Below are 10813 nucleotides of genomic sequence, written 5' to 3'. Positions count from 1 at the left end.
GAGCCCTGGGGTCGGGCGGAGCGGAGTTCGCCGTCTTCCGGGTCTTAGCCCGAGTCCGAGCCCTGGGGTCGGGCGGAGCGGAGTTCGCCGTCTTCCGGGTCTTAGCCCGAGTCCGAGCCCTGGGGTCGGGCGGAGCGGAGTTCGCCGTGGCGCCTTTGGCAAGGCCTGATTGCCTGTCAGACTCACTCTGTCGAGTGGCACTGCAGTCGGAGTGGCGCAGGCGGCGCTGTCCTTCTGTCAGACTGGCCAGTGGAGCGGTGGAGTGACGGCGGTCACCTCGGCTCTGCCGGGGGCGCGTGTCAGGATAGAGGTGTCAGGCCTCCTGTGCGTTAAATGCCCCTGCAATTTGGTCAGTCGGTGTGGTGATTTAGTCAAGGTTGCTTCTGAGCGAAGCCAAGGCCTTGGGCGAGCCGGTGATGTGTCCGCCATAAAAAGGGGGCCTCGGGCGAGACGGAAGTCTCTCGAGGTCGGCTGCCTTTGGCCGAGGCTAGGCTCGGGTGAAGCGTGATCGAGTCACTCGTATGGACTGATCCCCTGACTTAATCGTGCCCATCAGGCCTTTGCAGCTTTATGCTGATGGGGGTTACCAGCTGAGAATTAGGCGTCTTGAGGGTACCCCTAATTATGGTCCCCGACATATATGTAGATGCAATTGTGGACACTACTCCACAACTCATCACACTCAATCAAAGATCCAAATCAGACAAGTATCATAAGAACAAACATTCAAGTTCATAGATATCTATATAAAAATAGTTTTGTTTTTGTTCCTAAGAGTAGGTCTCCTATTTCTAGTGTCACTTTAGGTGTAGGATTTCAAAGTGTGAAATCCACTGTTGTCTTTAGAAGGAACAGGTAAGAATAATCAGAGTGAAGCGGAAATAGATGAGAAAATATAAAGAAAAGTTTAGAAAAGAATCAGAGTAGCAAAGGTAAGTAAGTATTGGTTGTCCAGTTCTATCTAGGTTTCGTCCTACAGTCAACATTCCTCTGATACCACTTCTGTCACACCCGGATTTCAGGGGCACCAAGACCCGGGGCGAACATAATCACCAGGTGTGCTGGGACCAAGTCTCACACATATGATGAATCATGGCACAGGATCGAATGTCACATCTTTACTACATAACAGGAATTCTGTACAAAATAAATAATTACATTATAAGGAGACAACGGTCCAGCAACCCAAAGTTGACTGGGAGACGACGGCCTAGACTTCTCACGAACACATCATAGCATCCTCAATGCGCCTCATCCTTCGATACCTGTCCTTGACCTGTGGGGGGGTGTGAGACAGCAAGAGTGAGCTCACATACGTTCATCGCTCAACAAGTTGTGGGGAATAATGTGCATGAACTCGCCAAAGGTGGGAGCTCACGTGAAGTGTAAGGCTTACCAAAGAGGATGGTTGAAGCTGAGCATTGCTCTTAAAGTTGGTCAAAATTTTATTAGCAATTACTAAGTATAAGTAAATACCAACCCAATTAAGTAGTAGAACCAAAGTAACAACATCACCTGCGATGCGATGCATATGACAAATTGAATTTAGTTCCATAAATTAATCATGTGAGGGTCCGAGCTGCTCATGACCGTGAGCACGGCTAGTATACCAGTTTTACACTCTGTAGAGGTTGCGCATCTTTACCCACAAGTCATGTTATCCATCTGCCAAGGGATCACGACTTCCCATACACCTCTACCGAGGAGGCGAGGCAGGGTAACACTACGAGGCCTTTACAAAGTTCCACTAGCTTCAGAAAACCCGCTACAGTTTATAGGAAGCTCCAATGCAGGGTTCTTGCCTGACCGCCATCGCAGCAAAATCAACCAAGGACCTCCCTACACTGACCACTCCCCTACTGCCCTTGCCCCTTTCGGGTAAGGTAGTCCTCCACTAGCTTTCCTAATTAATCAGCCAAGGGCGTCCATAAACCCTTGTGGTAGCACTGTTTTCCCGGGTGGTCGCTCCATGTTCCAATTAACATAATGATCTTATCATGAACAGTGATAATAAACAGATAATAAAAGTGTGATCATGAATAATGTATCTTCATACCCAAAACCACATAAAGCACTAGCAAGTACTACCCAAAAAGTTCAGTGGTAAACAAGGTATAAAGATAGACAAACTAGGGTAACCTAATGGGTCCCATCAAAATTAACTTATGCAGATCATTATGATTAATCAGAACATGAGTAGGTAAAAAGAAGTGATCAAGTGCACAACTTGCCTGGCACTTGAGATTCCAGGTACCAACTTGCTTTTCAGATGACACGTGTCCTCGCGCTAGTCGTAGCAATACAAGCAAACATGGTATAGATAAAATTAACATCACACCAAACATAAGAACAAACTGAGTAATAATTATCTACGCGCTGCTACGAGCTCGTGGGAACGAGAACCACTAAGATCGGAGTTACGATTATTAAGTTACGATTTTCTGAAGTTATTTAATGACTAGAATAGAGTTATTCCTGTGGATAATTTTAAATCAAGTTTCATTGTAAGACAAAGATACAGGGTGATAAACAATATTTAAACAAAATAAATTCCACTGGAATGAATCGATTTGGGGTTATATATTTTAAGTTATGAATTTCTGCAGGTTTTATGCAATTAAAACAAGATTAAGTACTAGATAAATTTTAATGAGTCTTTCATGTCAGAAAAGTGGCACAAATGGATAGACAATAATATTATGAAAATTTAGGAACTGGAATGGAGGAATTTGAAGTTCATTTGAATTTTCTATGAATTTTACAATCCCTCACATTTATTTCCATACTAAAAATCTATTTTCCAATTTATTTATTCAATTTCAGACTGTACTGGATTGGGGCTCATTTACAGAAAACTGCAGGGGGTTCTGGGTAAAACGCCTACGACTCAGGGAACAGTGTATAGGATGGCGGGTTGATTCTGCGAAATCTTGGGGTCTCTTTAGTAAAAAGACACGGCCGAAGGGGTATCCGATGATCCTAGCCGTCAGATTAGGAACGGACGCCCCAAATTAAATCTGACCAACCCGAACCGGTATGCGTCACGAGCGCTCTGATCTATATCCAACGGCTCGAATTTAATGAAGCCGAGATCTCGCCGCAGCCCTCGGATCTAGATCAACGGCTACCGCTACCCGAGACCGAATCGTTACCTTGGATCAAATCGCGGCCGTATATCGTGAGATCCACGGTCCATACACTAACTGACCCTGAGCTGTTCATCCTGAGATCAACGGCACTGGTGTTTTCTCCTTTCTTCCGCTCATCCGGTGAGCCGAGCACCCAGGCAGAGAACGCCCACGGCCGCGCCATATGGCCGACGAGGTCCGCAGCCCCAAACCCAAATCAAACTAGTCTAGTCCCAAATGGAACCCAAGGCGAACACAGGGGAATGGGTTCATACCGAAACTTGCCTGGAGTCGAGCACAGATTGCGGAGGAATGCGGTCCACGGTGGATCTTCACCGACGGTGAGAAGTCCCGAGGCGCTGAAGCTCTACTGCAACACTTCCGCCAGCTTCGGACCTACCCGCGCGACGGTATGGAGTCCACGACGGCGACGACGGAGCACTAGTATCCCGGCACAGCGAGCCCAGGGATGAGTTCGACTTTCTCTCTCTCTCTCCACGCTCTGACGTCCTCTGCGCTCCATGGATGATGGGGCAAGGTAGGGCCGACGGAAGTGTTTTTATACCCCAAGAACGGATAGAGTCCGAGCGCGGATCAAGGAATCGGATCTGCAGCCCCGCGGTGAATTCGTTGATTTAGTTACGGAGCTCGTGTGGGAGATAACGCGCAATCTGTTGGAGCTTGCGGCCGGGGAAGATGACAAGTAGGGCCCACCCGCCAGTCTGTTAACCGGATTGAGCAGCCGTGTGTGAGAATGAGAACAAGGCCCCAGGATGACCACGACGACGCGACAAGGAACGACCTTGCGCGATGATTAGTAGGGAGATGGGCCGGCTAAGTTCAATTTGGCCCAATGAACAGATTAGTGTTCTTTTTTTCTTTTCTTTTCCTATTTTATATTTTCATTTCTCATTTCAACCCTAAGTTTGATTCTGAATTTCAAACATGTATTAGATGCATCAAACAGAAATCTCAGCATGACAATGCAGGTATATTTATTTATACTGATTCCTTTGTTCATGCCACAAAACATATAATTCAATAAAGTATAGTTTATGTATAATGTCTCATCACATATATGCTTTAATGAAATGATTTGTATTGCACAAATTTATTAATATTTATTACAGATAACATTTCTAAACATTTTTTTAAACAAATAATAACTTATTTTATATAATATTATTAAATCTTTTAGTATTTAGCTGTATTTATTTAAGAAGATGTGACTTAAAAGATGATATAATTTGCATAAAAGAATATCATGATTCAAATCTTCATATTATCCTACTAGAAATCCATAATACTATTTTGGGTGCTACACACGGGAGGCAAAAAATAGTCTTACCGGCCTCGGGGGACTAAAACGTGTACTATGGTTTGGACACTAAAACCTTTTAGTTTTGGTGTTTAAGGTTAGGGTTTAGGGATAGGATTTGGGGTCTAGGTTTCCATTAAAAACGTGTGCTATAGCTCACTTGTGGCAAAAAAATGTCGTAACGGCTTCCCCGATCTAAAACATAGGTGGTAGGTCGGATACATGAAACTGGCTATTTGGTCACGGAAACGTGTGCTATAGCTCGTGGGAGGCCAAAAACACCTTTAAGGTGCTCTGGGGACCATAACGCGGGTGGTGGAACGCGTACATAAAAATAGCTCACGGGAAGCCAATACAGCCTTACCAGTCTTAGTGGCCAAATCATGGATGGCGGACGGGAGGCACGAAATCGCTGTTCGATGACAAAAACATGTGTCACGGGAGGCTAAAATAGCCTTACAGGCCTCAGGGGACTAAAACGTGTAATATGGTTTGGACACAAAAAATATACTATGTCTGCAAGCTTACTATAGTTTCGAGACTCAATCTTCATTTTACTATGGTTTGGACACTAAAACCTTTTAGTTTTGGTGTTTAAGGTTTGGGTTTAGGGATAGGATTTCGGGTCTAGGTTTCCATAAAAACGTGTGCTATAGCTCACTTGTGGCAAAAAAAATGTCGTAACGGCTTCCCTGATCAAAAACATAGGTGGTAGGTCGGATACATGAAATTGGCTATTTGGTCATGGAAACGTGTGCTATAGCTCGTGGGAGGCCAAAAACACCTTTAAGGTGCTCTGGGGACCATAACGAGGGTGGTGGAACACGTACATAAAAATAGCTCACGGGAGGCCAAAACAGCCTTTCCAGTCTTAGTGGCCAAATCATGGATGGCGGATGGGAGGCACGAAATCGCTGTTCGATGACAAAAACATGTGTCATGGGAGGCTAAAATAGCCTTACAGGCCTCAGGGGACTAAAACGTGTACTATGGTTTGGACACAAAAAATATACAATGTCTTCAAGCTTACTATAGTTTCGAGACTCAATCTTCATTTTACTATGGTTTGGACACTAAAACCTTTTAGTTTTGGTGTTTAAGTTTAGGGTTTAGGGATAGGATTTGGGGTCTAGGTTTCCATAAAACGTGTGCTATAGCTCACTTGTGGCAAAAAAATGTCGTAACGGCTTCCCTGATCTAAAACATAGGTGGTAGGTCGGATACATGAAGTTGGCTATTTGGCCACGGAAACGTGTGCTATAGCTCGTGGGAGGCCAAAAACACCTTTAAGGTGCTCTGGGGACCATAACGCGGGTGGTTGAACGCGTACATAAAAATAGCTCACGGGAGGCCAAAACAGCCTTACCAGTCTCAGTGGCCAAATCATGGATGGCGGACGGGAGGCATGAAATCGCTGTTCGATGACAAAAACATGTGTCACGGGAGGCTAAAATAGACTTACAGGCCTCAGGGGACTAAAACGTGTACTATGGTTTGGACACAAAAATTCTACTATGTCTGCAAGCTTACTATAGTTTCGAGACTCAATCTTCGTTTTACTATGGTTTGGACACTAAAACCTTTTAGTTTTGGTGTTTAAGGTTAGGGTTTAGGGATAGGATTTGGGGTCTAGGTTTCCATAAAAACATGTGCTATAGCTCACTTGTGGCAAAAAATGTTGTAACGGCTTCCCCGATCTAAAACGTAGGTGGCAGGTCGGATACATGAAATTGGCTATTTGGCCATGGAAACGTGTGCTATAGCTCGTGGGAGGCCGAAAACACCTTTAAGGTGCTCTAGGGACCAAAACGAGGGTGGTCGAACGCGTACATAAAAATGGTCGCTCGACCATGAAAACGTGTGTTATAGCTTACGGGAGGCCATAAATAGCCTTACCAGTCTGAGTGGCCAAATCATGGGTGGCGGACGGGAGGCATGAAATCGCTGTTCGACAACAAAAACATGTGTCACGGGAGGCCAAAAATAGTCTTACCAGCCTCGGGGGACTAAAACGTGTACTATGGTTTGGACACTAAAACCTTTTAGTTTTGGTGTTTAAGGTTAGGGTTTAGGGATAGGATTTGGGGTCTAGGTTTCCATAAAAACGTGTGCTATAGCTCACTTGTGGCAAAAAAATGTCGTAACGGCTTCCCCGATCTAAAACGTAGGTGGTAGTTCGGATACATAAAATTGTCTATTTGGTCACGGAAACGTGTGCTATAGCTCGTGGGAGGCCAAAAACACCTTTAAGATGCTCTGGGGACCATAACGCGGGTGGTGGAACGCGTACATAAAAATAGCTCACGGGAGGCCAAAACAGCCTTACCAGTCTTAGTGGCCAAATCATGGATGGCTGACGGGAGGCACGAAATCGCTGTTCGATGAAAAAAACATGTGTCACGGGAGGCTAAAATAGCCTTACAGGCCTTAGGGGACTAAAATGTGTACTATGGTTTGGACACAAAAAATATACTATGTCTGCAAGCTTACTATAGTTTCGAGACTCAATCTTCATTTTACTATGGTTTGGACACTAAAACCTTTTAGTTTTGGTGTTTAAGGTTTGGGTTTAGGGATAGGATTTGGGGTCTAGGTTTCCATAAAACGTGTGCTATAGCTCACTTGTGGCAAAACAAATGCCGTAACGGCTTCCCTGATCTAAAACATAGGTGGTAGGTCAGATACATGAAGTTGGCTATTTGGCCACGGAAACGTGTCCTATAGCTCGTGGGAGGCCAAAAACACCTTTAAGGTGCTCTGGGGACCATAACGCGGGTGGTTGAACGCGTACATAAAAATAGCTCACAGGAGGCCAAAACAGCCTTACCAGTCTCAGTGGCCAAATCATGGATGGCGGACGGGAGGCACGAAATCGCTGTTCGATGACAAAAACATGTGTCACGGGAGGCTAAAATAGACTTACAGGCCTCAGGGACTAAAACGTGTACTATGTTTTGGACACAAAAATTCTACTATGTCTACAAGCTTACTATGGTTTCGAGACTCAATCTTCATTTTACTTTGGTTTGGACACTAAAACCTTTTAGTTTTGTTGTTTAAGGTTAGGGTTTAGGGATAGGATTTGGGGTCTAGGTTTCCATAAAAACATGTGCTATAGCTCACTTGTGGCAAAAAATGTCGTAACGACTTCCCCGATCTAAAACGTAGGTGGCAGGTCGGATACATGAAATTGGCTATTTGGCCATGGAAACGTGTGCAATAGCTCGTGGGAGACCAAAAACACCTTTAATGTGCTCTAGAGACCAAAACGCGGGTGGTCGAACGCGTACATAAAAATGGTCGTTGGACCATGAAAACGTGTGTTATAGCTTACGAGAGGCCATAAACAGCCTTACCAGTCTGAGTGGCCAAATCATGGGTGGCAGACGGGAGGCATGAAATCGCTGTTCGACAACAAAAACATGTGTCACGGGAGGCCAAAAATAGTCTTACTAGCCTCGGTGGACTAAAACGTGTACTATGGTTTGGACACTAAAACCTTTTAGTTTTGGTGTTTAAGGTTAGGGTTTAGGGATAGGATTTGGGGTCTAGGTTTCCATAAAAACGTGTGCTATAGCTCACTTGTGGCAAAAAAATGCCGTAACAGCTTCCCGATCTAAAACGTAGGTGGTAGGTCATATACATGAAATTGGCTATTTGGTCACGGAAACGTGTGCTATAGCTCGTGGGAGGCCAAAAACACCTTTAAGGTGCTCTGGGGACCATAACGAGGGTGGTGGAACGCGTACATAAATATAGCTCACGGGAGGCCAAAACAGCCTTAACAGTCTTAGTGACCAAATCATGGATGGCGGACGGGAGGCACGAAATCGCTGTTCGATGACAAAAACATGTGTCACGGGAGGCTAAAATAGCCTTACAGGCCTCAGGGGACTAAAACGTGTACTATGTTTTGGACACAAAAATTCTACTATGTCTACAAGCTTACTATGGTTTCGAGACTCAATCTTCATTTTACTTTGGTTTGGACACTAAAACCTTTTAGTTTTGTTGTTTAAGGTTAGGGTTTAGGAATAGGATTTGGGGTCTAGGTTTCCATAAAAACATGTGCTATAGCTCACTTGTGGCAAAAAATGCTGTAACGACTTCCCCGATCTAAAACGTAGGTGGCAGGTCGGATACATGAAATTGGCTATTTGGCCATGGAAACGTGTGCTATAGCTCGTGGGAGACCAAAAACACCTTTAATGTGCTCTAGAGACCAAAACGCAGGTGGTCGAACGCGTACATAAAAATGGTCGTTGGACCATGAAAACGTGTGTTATAGCTTACGGGAGGCCATAAACAGCCTTACCAGTCTGAGTGGCCAAATCATGGGTGGCAGACCACGGGAGGCATGAAATCGGTGTTCGACAACAAAAACATGTGTCACGGGAGGCCAAAAATAGTCTTACTGGCCTCGGGGGACTAAAACGTGTACTATGGTTTGGACACTAAAACCTTTTAGTTTTGGTGTTTAAGGTTAGGGTTTAGGGATAGGATTTGGGGTCTAGGTTTCCATAAAAACGTGTGCTATAGCTCACTTGTGGCAAAAAAATGCCGTAACAGCTTCCCCGATCTAAAACGTAGGTGGTAGGTCGGATTCATGAATTGGCTATTTGGTCACGGAAACATGTGCTATAGCTCGTGGGAGGCCAAAAACACCTTTAAGGTGCTCTGGGGACCATAACGAGGGTGGTGGAACGCGTACATAAATATAGCTCACGGGAGGCCAAAACAGCCTTACCAGTCTTAGTGACCAAATCATGGATGGCGACGGGAGGCACGAAATCGCTGTTCGATGACAAAAACATGTGTCACGGGAGGCTAAAATAGCCTTACAGGCCTGAGGGGACTAAAACGTGTATTACGGTTTGGACACAAAAATTCTACTATGTCTGCAAGCTTACTATGGTTTCGAGACTCAATTTTCATTTTACTATGGTTTGGACACTAAAACCTTTTAGTTTTGGTGTTTAAGGTTTGGGTTTAGGGATAGGATTTGGGGTCTAGGTTTCCATAAAACGTGTGCTATAGCTCACTTGTGGCAAAAAAATGCCGTAACGGCTTCCCTGATCTAAAACATAGGTGGTAGGTCGGATACATGAAGTTGGCTATTTGGCCACGGAAACATGTGCTATAGCTCGTGGGAGGCCAAAAACACCTTTAAGGTGCTCTGGGGACCATAACGCGGGTGGTTGAACGCGTACATAAAAATAGCAAACGGGAGGCCAAAACAGCCTTACCAGTCTCAGTGGCCAAATCATGGATGGCGGACGGGAGGCACGAAATCGCTGTTCGATGACAAAAACATGTGTCATGGGAGGCTAAAATAGCCTTACAGGCCTAAGGGCACTAAAACGTGTACTATGGTTTGGACACAAAAATTTTAATATGTCTGCAAGCTTACTATGGTTTCGAGACTCAATCTTCATTTTACTATGGTTTGGACACTAAAACCTTTTTGTTTTGGTGTTTAAGGTTAGGGTTTAGGGATAGGATTTGGGGTCTAGGTTTCCATAAAAACATGTGTTATAGCTCACTTGTGGCAAAAAATGCCGTAACGGCTTCCCCGATCTAAAACGTAGGTGGCAGGTCGGATACATGAAATTGGCTATTTGGCCATGGAAACGTGTGTCATAGCTCGTGGGAGGCCAAAAACACCTCTAAGGTGCTCTAGGGACCAAAACGCGGGTGGACGAACGCGTACATAAAAATGGCCGCTCGACCATGAAAACGTGTGTTATAGCTTACGGGAGGCCATAAACAGCCTTACCAGTCTGAGTGGCCAAATCATGGGTGGCGGACGGGAGGCATGAAATCGCTGTTCGACAACAAAAACATGTGTCACGGGAGGCAAAAAATAGTCTTACCGGCCTCGGGGGACTAAAACGTGTACTATGGTTTGGACACTAAAACCTTTTAGTTTTGGTGTTTAAGGTTAGGGTTTAGGGATAGGATTTGGGGTCCAGGTTTCCATAAAAACGTGTGCTATAGCTCACTTGTGGCAAAAAATGTCGTAACGACTTCCCCGATCTAAAACGTCGGTGGTAGGTCGGATACATGAAACTGGCTATTTGGTCACGGAAACGTGTGCTATAGCTCGTGGGAGGCCAAAAACACCTTTAAGTTGCTCTGGGGACCACAACGCGGGTGGTGGAACGCGTACATAAAAATAGCTCACGGGAGGCCAAAACAGCCTTACCAGTCTTAGTGGCCAAATCATGGATGGCGGACGGGAGGCACGAAATCGTTGTTCGATGACAAAAACATGTGTCACGGGAGGCTAAAATAGCCTTACAGTCCTCAGGGGACTAAAACGTGTACTATGGTTTGGACATAAAAAATATACTATGTCTGCAAGCTT

The sequence above is a fragment of the Zea mays genome, chromosome 4 (assembly GCF_902167145.1).
Source record: "Zea mays cultivar B73 chromosome 4, Zm-B73-REFERENCE-NAM-5.0, whole genome shotgun sequence".
NCBI classification, from domain to species: Eukaryota; Viridiplantae; Streptophyta; class Magnoliopsida; order Poales; family Poaceae; genus Zea; species Zea mays.
Note: the sequence above shows the minus strand (reverse complement) of the source record.